At 45.1% G+C, this 11,718-nt stretch overlaps 1 long non-coding RNA gene across 1 annotated transcript in view; it reads right to left on the bottom strand.

Annotated features, from left to right (window-relative positions):
• Positions 1–1,191: 1,191 nt before the first annotated feature.
• LOC124802907 overlaps positions 1,192–11,718 on the bottom strand; it is a 164,337-nt gene continuing 153,810 nt past the window's right edge. The window contains exon 3 of the long non-coding RNA XR_007017163.1: positions 1,192–1,302. This is a non-coding gene — a long non-coding RNA (uncharacterized LOC124802907). The remainder of the gene's footprint in view (positions 1,303–11,718) is intronic.

Below are 11,718 nucleotides of genomic sequence, written 5' to 3'. Positions count from 1 at the left end.
TCAGGGCAGCAGTCGAACTTCTTCTGTATCCAGAAACGCCCGTACAGGACCTGCAACATGGGGTCGTGCATTATCCTGCTGAAATGTAGGGTTTCGCAGAGATCGAATGAAGGGTAGAGCCACGAGTCGTTACACATCTGAAAAGTAACGTCCACTGTTCAAAGTGCAGCCAATGCGAACAAGAGGTGACCGAGACGTATAACCAATGGCACCCCACACCATCACGCCGGTTGGCGATGACGAATACACGTTTCCAATGTGCGTTCACCGCGATGTCGTCAAATACGCATGAGACCATCATGATGTTGTAAACACAACCTGGATTCTTCCGAAAAAATGACGTTTTGCCATTTATGCACCCAGGTTCGTCGTTGAGTACACCATCGCAGGCGCTCCTGACTGTGATGCAGCATCAAGGGTAACCGCAGCCATGGTCTCCGAGCTTACATTCCATGATGTTGTAAACGTCGTCAAACTGTTCGTGCAGATGGTTGTTGTCTTGCAAACGTCCCCATCTGTTGACTCAGGGATCGAGACATGGCAGCACGATCCGTTACAGCTATGCGGATAAGACGTCTGTCATCCCGACTGCTAGTGATACGAGGCCTTTGGGATCCAGCACGGCGTTCCGTATTACCCTCCTGAACCCACCGATTCCATATTCTGCCAACAGTCATTGGATCACGACGAACGCGAGTAGCAATGTCGCGATACGATAAAACGCAATTGCGATAGGCTACAATCCGACCTTTATCAAAGTCGGAAACGTGAAGGTACGCATTTCTCCTCCTTACACGAGGCATCACAACAACGTTTCACCAGGCAACGGCGGTCAACTGGTGTTTGTGTATAAGAAATCAGTTGCAACTTTTGTCATGTCAGCATGTTGTGGGTGTCGCCACCGGCGCTAACCTTGTGTGAATGCTCTGAAAAGCAAATCATTTACATATCACAGTATCTTCTTCCTGTCGGTTAAATTTCGCGTCTGTAGCGCGTCATCTTCGTGGTGTAGGAATTTTAATCGCCAGTAGTGTAGACCGCCGCCACTGTACTGTACCTGCGGGGCGAAGTGCGGCGGCCGGTGTCGGACGGCGGCCTGGAAGGCGGCGACGGCCTCCGTGAGGCGGCCCTGGTCGGCGCGGAGGCGGCCCAGCTGCAGCATGGCCTGGATGCGCGCCGCCTCGTGCGCCCGCGGGTCTCGAACCCGCGACCCGTCCGCCTCCCAGCAGCGGCGGTACTGCTCCTCCGCCTCCGCGCAGCGGCCCTGCCGCTCCAGCAGCTGCGCCAGGTGCAGGTGAGCCACTGCCGACAATAAGAGATATTTCCGTGAGATACCGTGTGAGGACACTACTTCAATATCTGCGCACAGCACATTTTATTGACACACATTAAAGATATAGTTTTAGAGAAACGTTGTGGTCTCGCAATTTGGTACTATATATATCGTGTTCAAAGATTCAGTCCCCACACTCACAGTTGTAACGACCGTGACAAAATTTTAATTTCGGGAGTGCAACCGCAGAAATTCTGTTTCCTCTTCTTGTTGTAGTATTTCGGCCATATAGCTTTCCGTTATCCTTACAAGGGAACCTCTCCATCGAACCCCCCTCAGATTTAGTGGATACGCCTTGAAAAAATGAACACAGATCAATCGAGAAAACAGGAAGAAGTTGTGTGGAACTAAGAAAAAAATAAGCAAAATATACAAACTGTGCAAGATAGGCTACATCAAGGTTAGTGTGAGCCCCGCAGCGCCGTGGACCCGTTGCTACCGTGAGCAGCTGTGGAACGACAGGTCATTGGTTCAAGTCTTACCTCGAGTGAAAAGATTACTTCCTTTTTTTTCGCAAAGTTATGATCTGTCCGTTCGTTCATTGACGTCTCTGTTCACTGTAAATAATGTCTATGTTTTGCGACCGCACCGGAAAACCGTGCGATTAGTAGACGAAAGGACGTGCCTCTCCAATGGGAACCGAAAACATTTGATTGCAAGGTCATAGGTCAACCGATTCCTCCACAGGAAAACACGTCTGATATATTCTATACGATAATGGTGACGGCATGTGCGTCACAGGAGTACGTTGTCGACCCACCTAACTTGTACACTTGGCGAATGGGTAAAAAGATTCTTCTACCTTGCCCGATTTTGGTTTTCTTGTGAATGTGATAATCACTCCCAGAAAAGTGATGAAAACATAAGAGTTTGTCACATAAACTGCAACAAAGAGTGCAACAGTTTCACAGTCGCCCAGTTTTCCCTGTGCTCTGTCAAAACATATGTTTTTACCGTTTTCAAATTTTTCCGTGTGTAGACCGTCAAATCCTGCATATGTCCAAGCAAACCTGAACATGTCCTGGAATTTTGGAGAGAGAAGTTGATTATGTGTGAGTGCCTGAACTTTGATAATTGACGCACGATCACGTAAAAAATACTGCTCTTGTACCTGTGCAGCTTCGCAAAGTCATAGAATCATTTCACAAAGTATTTCACTTGCCGAAAACCAAATACATCTAACGGTTGCACAAGAGGTGTACAACCTGGAGGAATGGTAACCACGTCTACTCCCACACTAAAATTGTCTGAAAATAAAAAATTAAGCTCTTTATTAGAGGGAAGACTCGAACCGAGCTCCTCTCGTTCCGCAGCTGCTCACGCTAACCACGGGACCTACCTCGTCCTTCATGTTGCCAACCTTGCGAAAGGACTACACAGTTTGTATATTTTGCTTATTTTTTTCATAGTTCCGCACAACTTCTTCCTGCTTTCTCGATTGATCTGCGTTCAGTTTTTCAAGGCCTATCCACTGTGCCAACTTATAACCAAATCTGAAGGGGGTGCGATGGGGAGGTTCCCTTGTTAGAAAGAGCTGACAAAGTTAAGCTATAGTATTTTTGCGGTTATGTTAAACCTGATAACACTCACTTTAAAAAAAAATTCGTGCAAATGTGACGTTGTTTTCACGTTAAGCGCAATATCGACAACTGCAGGAAGTGTACCGAGTATCGTCAGCGTTCCACGTGGGCCCCTATCAGATGGGTATCAGCTCACACATGTCGTCAGAGACATAAATATACCAAGTGGAACTGTCATAGGTTTTCAGGATGTTTTGAGAGATTAGTGTCACCTGCGAAATATTTATGACAAGGAAGAATGTGGATCCCATTGCTCATAGTTTCATTCCCAGCAGTTTAACCTGTGATCTTAGTATCCTGCTTAACCATACACTAGGGAATCGTCACGTATTCGGAAATAAAGAGCCAAATACTTCTGACAAGAAAGAACTTGAACTGTATTGCGGTTCGTTCAGTCGCAGCAATTAATGTTGTCCTCTTAGATTCCTCCCTAACCTCACCTTCGAAAATCGCCACATACTCGGAAATACAGAACCATATATTTGTGTGAAGAAAAGATATGAATTTTATTGCTGCTCCTCCAGTCGCAGCAATTAAAAGTTATCCTCTTAGCTTCCTGCCTAACTGTCCATTCGGAAATCGGCACATATTGGGAAATAAACAGCCAAATAATATACATACATATATATATGATGGGCAGGGGCACTATGAATATAGTGCGGGACATTAAGTTGCGAATGTGGGTCTCACGGGAGGCGTGCCAGAGATATGTCCCTGCAGCCGCACTATCGTCTATGTCCTCGGTGGCTCAGATGGATGTCGGCACGGTAGCTCAGCGTGTTCGGTTAGAGGGTTTAGCTACACTCTGTAATAAAAAATTTGAACGAACAATATCAGACAAAATGAGATAAAAAAAAGATGGATAGAGCGTTTGCCATGTAAGCAGGAAATCGCGGGTTCGAGTCCCGGTCGGGGCACACATTTTTTACTGTCTCCGTTGACTTATATCAACGACTGTGTGCAGCTAATGGTATTCATTTCATTTTAAGCCAAATACTTATTTAATCGTTTGTCTCTTAATCAGACGGAAACGTTAAATAACATCGTACCTTATAGAACATACTAGTATTACATTCATAAGAAAGTCCCAGAATGAGTTAACAACATGAAGATGAAAAAAAAAACATGTAGTGGGATGTGAACCTAGATCATTCGACTCAGTAAGCCATGGTCACATTTCTTTCTTTACAGCAAAACAGTATGTTTATTTCCAATTCTATAAAAGCTGCAGCAAAAATGATTAGCTTACAATGAAATGATACACTCCTGGAAATTGAAATAAGAACACCGTGAATTCATTGTCCCAGGTAGGGGAAACTTTATTGACACATTCCTGGGGTCAGATACATCACATGATCACACTGACAGAACCACCGGCACATAGACACAGGCAACAGAGCATGCACAATGTCGGCGATAGTACAGTGTATATCCACCTTTCGCAGCAATGCAGGCTGCTATTCTCCCATGGAGACGATCGTAGAGATGCTGGATGTAGTCCTGTGGAACGGCTTGCCATGCCATTTCCACCTGGCGCCTCAGTTGGACCAGCGTTCGTGCTGGACGTGCAGACCGCGTGAGACGACCCTTCATTCAGTCCCAAACATGCTCAATGGGGGACAGACCCGGAGATCTTGCTGGCCAGGGTAGTTGACTTACACCTTCTAGAGCACGTTGGGTGACACGGGATACATGCGGACGTGCATTGTCCTGTTGGAACAGCAAGTTCCATTGCCGGTCTAGGAATGGTAGAACGATGGGTTCGATGACGGTTTGGATGTACCGTGCACTATTCAGTGTCCCCTCGACGATCACCAGTGGTGTACGGCCAGTGTAGGAGATCGCTCCCCACACCATGATGCCGGGTGTTGGCCCTGTGTGCCTCGGTCGTGTGCAGTCCTGATTGTGGCGCTCACCTGCACGGCGCCAAACACGCATACGACCATCATTGGCACCAAGGAAGAAGCGACTCTCATCGCTGAAGACGACGCGTCTCCATTCGTCGCTCCATTCACGCCTGTCGCGACACCACTGGAGGCGGGCTGCACGATGTTGGGGCGTGAGCGGAAGACGGCCTAACGGTGTGCGGGACCGTAGCCCAGCTTCATGGAGACGGTTGCGAATGGTCCTCGCCGATAGCCCAGGAGCAACAGTGTCCCTAATTTGCTGGGAAGTGGCGGTGCGGTCCCCTACGGCACTGCGTAGGATCCTACGGTCTTGGCGTGCATCCGTGCGTCGCTGCGGTCCGGTCCCAGGTCGACGGGCACGTGCGCCTTCCGCCGACCACTGGCGACAACATCGATGTACTGTGGAGACCTCACGCCCCACGTGTTGAGCAATTCGGCGGTACGTCCACCCGGCCTCCCGCATGCCCACTATACGCCCTCGCTCAAAGTCCGTCAACTGCACATACGGTTCACGTCCACGCTGTCGCGGCATGCTACCAGTGTTAAAGACTGCGATGGAGCTCCGTATGCCACGGCAAACTGGCTGACACTGACGGCGGCGGTGCACAAATGCTGCGCAGCTAGCGCCATTCGACGGCCAACACCGCGGTTCCTGGTGTGTCCGCTGTGCCGTGCGTGTGATCATTGCTTGTACAGCCCTCTCGCAGTGTCCGGAGCAAGTATGGTGGGTCTGACACACCGGTGTCAATGTGTTCTTTTTTCCATTTCCAGGAGTGTATAAGTATGGTGAGAGCTAATTAGTCATCAGTTAAAGCATTTATAGAATGAGGAGTGGTGTTCAGTCTTTAACAGAAGCATACGGAAGTACTTAGTCATGTGACTTTTCTATCGTGCCTTGGTTATCAAAGAATCTCATCAAGGCTTATATCAGTGATGCGTTGTTCACTGAGATTTAATTATAAGGGTGACATGTTTGTGAAACATTTTCAGTGCACTGTGGCCTCGAAACGACATACTGCGTGTTATAATACGCAACAGCTAAAGATGGCAAACTAAATATGCCACCTGCCCCATCGATTGTCGATACTGCGTGTGACGTCGAAATGACGTCAGGTTTCCAGGATGTCTTGTGACATGAGTATTATACTGTTAAACCCACGCAGGAAGGCTAAAAGAAGAGAGATGCCATTATATAACTGACGGTTTACTTTGTTTTGTAGCCAGTGTGATCGGAGCCTGCGACACTATTAAACAGGCTAAAACATTCCCAGGCTACCATTTCGATTGCTTCTTGTCCTTTTTAACTACTAAAATTACAGTGCTTGCATGAATGACATCGTCTCAAGAAGGCAATTTCGAACATTTTTCTATTCTTAAATGTGTATTTGCTCTAGTAATACGATACATTTGGCCTCATTAATGTAACTTGTTTTTTGTTGATGCATTTCGAATACCCAAGAAGAGAAGGAAGTGATGTGAAAAGTATGCTTTCCTGATCGAATTAATCCCACTTGTATTGTATCTGTACGACAGCAAATGAAGCTGTAACTCCGAAACCAGTGTTTATATGCTTACTGGTATTCATGTTCGTCACATTTTCATTTTTCAACTCGTAATCACATTTTTAATGGTTCAAATGGCTCTGAGCACTATGGGACTTAACATCTTAGGTCATCAGTCCCCTAGAACTACTTAAACCTAACTAACCCAAGGACATCACACAACACCCAGCCATCACGAGGCAGAGAAAATCCCTGACCCCGCCGGGGATCGAACCCAGGAACCCGGGCGTGGCATTTTTAATGTTCGCATTTGCAAAACAGTTACCCAAGGCGTCCTCTGCTAGCCGATAAACGTGTGCAGTGAGGGAAGACGGAAGGCATTTTATCGTATCTTTTGCGTGTCAACAAACTGAACTATTACTGAACTTCCAAAGGAACGGAATTGCTCGGAGGTGTACCTTCCTGCAGAATAGAGTTTTTATTTTATTAGACTGTCAGTGCATTAGTTCCACTGTAGTTTACACATTTTCTCACTTTGAAATCTTACCTATGATGCTTCATTCAGTGTGTGACCAATAACAGCAATTTACAGAATAAAAGAAATGATACATACTTTTAAACATGTTCCAGCACTGTGGAATACTATAGATGTGATTAAGGGAGTGGTCTCAAACGCTTAGACCTCGTAAAATGGATAGTTTGCTTTAACATGCATATACGTCACTTCTTTAGTAATGAAACTCTTACTCGTGTAACATAGAGGCCTACCTTTCCAACAATACCCTGTTTGCTTCAACAAAACGGCAATGGAACATTGTCGAGGTACTGTTGTGTGCCACGGATGACAACCAGAGTGGTTCTACTATGAAATGAAATGGCACCAAAGACCATCACCACTCCTGGCTCTCCGCCATTTGGCATACGAGAGGTAGACTGATACCCCACAGCTGTGCAGAGCGCCACCTGACACGTCTTATCTGGTCATCAGTGCTCAGTTCGAAGCATGACCCATCACTGAAGATAATTCTACTTCAGTGAATGAGATTACTTTGGCCAACAAACCCGCCATATTTCTTCCCAAGTGACAAAGTTTGGAGCATTATAGGCTACACCATCGACCCATCTCGGGATTTTGATCATGTAACGCGCCATTTGGACAGAATTTGGCACGATATTCCCCACGGGGACATCCAACAATTATCAATCAATGCCAAGTCGAATAAATGCTTGCAGTAGGGCCACAGGTGGACCAGAGCGTTATTGACTTGCTCCGTTTATGAAACTCTTTGTCTTGAATAAATCATCCAATTTTTCTGAAACTGTAATTATTCGTTTGCCCAAAGGCAAAACTCACATCTACCTATTTCCGTGCTGTTGTGATAGTTCCTTTTTTCGTTGTCTTTGAGTGTAAGCGGGTAGCTGTGCACACTAGGACGCCGCTTCCGGGATGCGGGGAATTTCCCGGAATCGAATCCATACAGCAGGTTAACGACGAAGACTGCTGTGCCGGCCAACCTGCATGTTAAATGTAAATACATAACACTGCATCCAGTCACTTTTTTAAAATAGTTACTTGTTCATTTCATGAAAAGGTTTTAGAACCTTTTCAGGCTCATCTTCAGATTGTTTTCCAAAGTTACATAGCTCTCGCAGGCATAATACTGGGTGCTGGCTCTGTGACAACAAGATGGAACATGCTTTAATGCATGCGCAGTACTGTCGCATTAAGTGCAAAAATAAATTTCGTATCCAAATAGACAGAGAAACAATACTCATGGGAATAAATTAAATCGTAATCCATCTTATCACAGAGCCAGCAGCCAGCATTATACTTTTTTTTTTTACTGAGTTTAACGAAGGCAATGTTGGCCTGATATATTCGACGATGCCCTTTGGCTACACTGACTAAAGGATTCTTCTAAGAAATACCAAATTAAGATAACTTGAAGATGCCTAAATAAGGCGAAACGCGTCGTTGAAAAGTAAAAAACAAAAATCGCAACCGAGACTGTTTTTAACTAATACTTGAAATAGCTATGTAACTTCTGGGAAACGACTTGAAGATGAGCCTGAAAAGGTTCGAAAACCGGTTCATGGATTGAATAAAGAACTATTTCAAAAAAGTGACTGCAGTTTTATGTATTTTCATTGAATGAACAGTCACCGGTTCAAAAATATCTGTAATGGATAAGCTAAACCTGTATTTTGTTTTTAAGTGGTTTTCCACATCCGACTAGCTGAATACTGGGCAGGCACTCAGCTACGTCCCTGCCAAACTGGGACACCCAGGCAGGTCCGCTGACAGATCAGCAGGCAGGGCTCAAGTCTGCCGATAGAAGATACCAATAAAGGTTCCAGAGACACGCTTACAGCCTGCGTTTAGTTTTGAAATGAATACAGGCGAGCTGGTATCTACGCTTTGTGTGCGACGTCGAAATAAAATGTGAATGGAGAAAACGATGTCCTGCATCCATTGCTTCACTGCTGATTGTAACGTGGACTCGATATTTCACACACTATTCAGTGATGGTTAATTTTACAACTACTTGAGAATTTCAGTACGTTTATTAAACGAGTTACTGGAAATGTGATAAGAAAAAGAAGAAAAAAGAACACTGTTTGAAGGAAAGCCTTCTGGCAGAAAGTTTTTGTGTGACGTTAAGGTCTAATCAGCAGCTAATTATTTGATTTTCACAGTAATTTTTACAATTTCACTTATAACTATAACGTACACACAGATCTGATTATTTAGTTCGTATTTCAAAGGTATTTTACAATAAACTTAAATCTATACTACAGTCATCTGAGACAAAAAGTAGGCGAATTGTCTCATTTGTTTACACACCTAATTTCTTAAAATAATTGTTCTGCTACACTGCTGAAACAGGAGACATAGCTGCATTGTTTCGACCTGGAAATAGGTTTTGAGGGAAACTTCCATGTCTCCTATGGTAATGAGCTTTGTCTGTTCTGTGAAGTTCTTTTGAATGGAGTGGAGCACCGGGAGCAGTTTGTGTGGAAACTGAGGGACGTAATCTCCATGAGGCTATTGTCCTGCAAGTGCGCTGTTGTAAGTAGTTTGAATGTGACTGTAACGTGGAGCGTCGTATTCTTCGAAGTGGGCTTCATTTATGACGCCCACGATCTCAATTTCAGCGGTCTTTCAGTTTTCTTTGGAAATAGCTCGATGTGGGTTGAATGGAGGCAGTATAAATTTTATCTTCTGCTCTCCGCTCGCGGAATTCCCTTTGCTGTATAGTTGCACCAAGCACCTTAATTAGTGGGTCATCGTCATCTTCTTTTCACCTTATTTTCTTTGTTTGTAACGCAGCCGCACGAGATACAGCTGATGTTTCCAGTTCGTGCGGATTTTCTGTTTGTTCTTGCTCTCTTATACACGGAACGATCTGAACGAATGACATATGATTGAGACATACACATTCACTCTTCGTTATGAATGCACCTGTTCCAGAGTTAACGAGATTCCAGTGGTTCATTTCGCGACCACAGGAACCCCTGAGATTTCTTGTTTTCTTCTGTAAAGAATGACGAATTCTTCAGGTCTTAAGACAGAGGATGACGATCTGTACTTGCAGTGAAAAAACTTGTGGAGCGTATTTTGTTAATTGTGAGCTCTTCAGTTGCGAAATATTTATATTCACTTAATTGAAGTAAAATGAAATAAAAGTTTTTGAAACACTCGGCTCTTTTTTGTCTTCCAAAGTCGATTGTTTTGTTCCGAAAATTTCTAGAATTTTTTCCCAAAACCTTTTTTTTTCAGTTTGCAGTCTGAACAGTACTGAGATGAAGTGTCTCAAACTGTTGGTCTCATCTGAATCTTGCAGATAGAAGATTCGGTGTCCAAAGTACCTACAGCTCACTTGCAGAATTCGAAGAAAACTACGTGTGAGAGTGACAGCTAGCGCTTCGCGGCTCCTAATGGCGTCCTGGTTCGGGATCAACCATCAGCTATCAGCCATCCACCGTGCATTTGACTGGCAGCGCAGCAACGCTGGGAGACCTGCCGGCAGAACCTCCCAGCAGCAGCTCTACTGCCAGTGCTGCCACACTCAGATAGATGCCAGGTCCGGCAGCCTCCAGTGAGAGCAATGTGTTGTATTGGCGTCTCTGCCAGCAGAGTCGCCACTGCGTCCCAGCGTGGTTAAGACCCTGAGGCGCTATGCTACCATTTCTAAAATGTATGTATATATTCTCATGGGATAACAACAGATGACGAAAGTTGGGGTACAGGACTTCTGCGCTATGGTAGGTAGGGGGGGGGGGGGGGGAGTGTGGAGGAGAGAGAAAGAGCATCTGGCCACCATCTACCGCTAAAACTGCCAAATCTGCCAGTTGACATACCAGCTCCGTGAAGATACAGAGAAAGAAGAAATATGACAGGGAGTTTCAAATCCTTCGTATTAAACTTCCATGAGTTACATAGCACGTCATGGGGAACCAATTTTGTTCATTGGCACTTCGCAGCGACGTTCAACTTTCTTTACTGTTAACCGCATCTAGGACGACGAGATTTAATTGAAATAACAGGGTTTAGTGATCAGGTATGCTGCATACTACCACCTTTTAAATAGAAATTCAACAAGAAAACCTTAAGGATGAGTATCTCTAACAGGGGGAGTCCACGACATTTGGAACGCGGATTTACAAAAAAATGGTTCAAATGGCTCTGAGCACTATGGGACTTAACATCTGTGGTCATCAGTCCCCTAGAACTTAGAACTACTTAAACCTAACTAACCTAAGGACATCACACACATCCATGCCTGAGGCAGGATTCGAACCTGCGACCGCAGCAGTCGCGCGGTTCCGGACTGCGCGCGGATTTACAGCAAACTTCGTACACTCATAGTGTTCCATTAGGACAACAAAATGTGTAAACGCGTACTTCTCAAGCGTTATTGAGAAAACCGCAAGATAATTTCGGTCGTATAATATATACCTGTGCGTGGCCATTTTTAGCATGAAGCGGCGGCAGCCGAGTCGTGGTTCTGTTTCAGCCGCGCTATCGAGTGGCCGCTGTTAACTGCTGGGCTGCACTTCCTTGTTTACATCGCTGTACTTGTGCTTCGCCGAGTGCTGTCCGTCCGTTAATCTCCGTGTTCGTTCCTATTCCTTGTGATCTGATCGCTCTTTCTGGTCTTGCTGCTGCTAATTGGAATTTCGGTTGTTTAACCGAAATTGCGTCGCTGGATTAACCATGGCTACAAACCTCATGAAGAATACTCTGGTATTTACTTTTGACAAGGAATCTCGTCCTGTTCAGCCGACATCCCTGGAAATAGATGACGGGATTACACAGGCAATTGGTCTCAATTCTGAAACCGTCCATACTTGACAACTGGATGAGGAAAAATACTGTGTTTTTGTCAACTTAA

The sequence above is a fragment of the Schistocerca piceifrons genome, chromosome 6 (genome assembly GCF_021461385.2).
Source record: "Schistocerca piceifrons isolate TAMUIC-IGC-003096 chromosome 6, iqSchPice1.1, whole genome shotgun sequence".
Taxonomy (NCBI): Eukaryota; Metazoa; Arthropoda; class Insecta; order Orthoptera; family Acrididae; genus Schistocerca; species Schistocerca piceifrons.
This window is presented reverse-complemented; position numbering and strand designations above follow the sequence as displayed.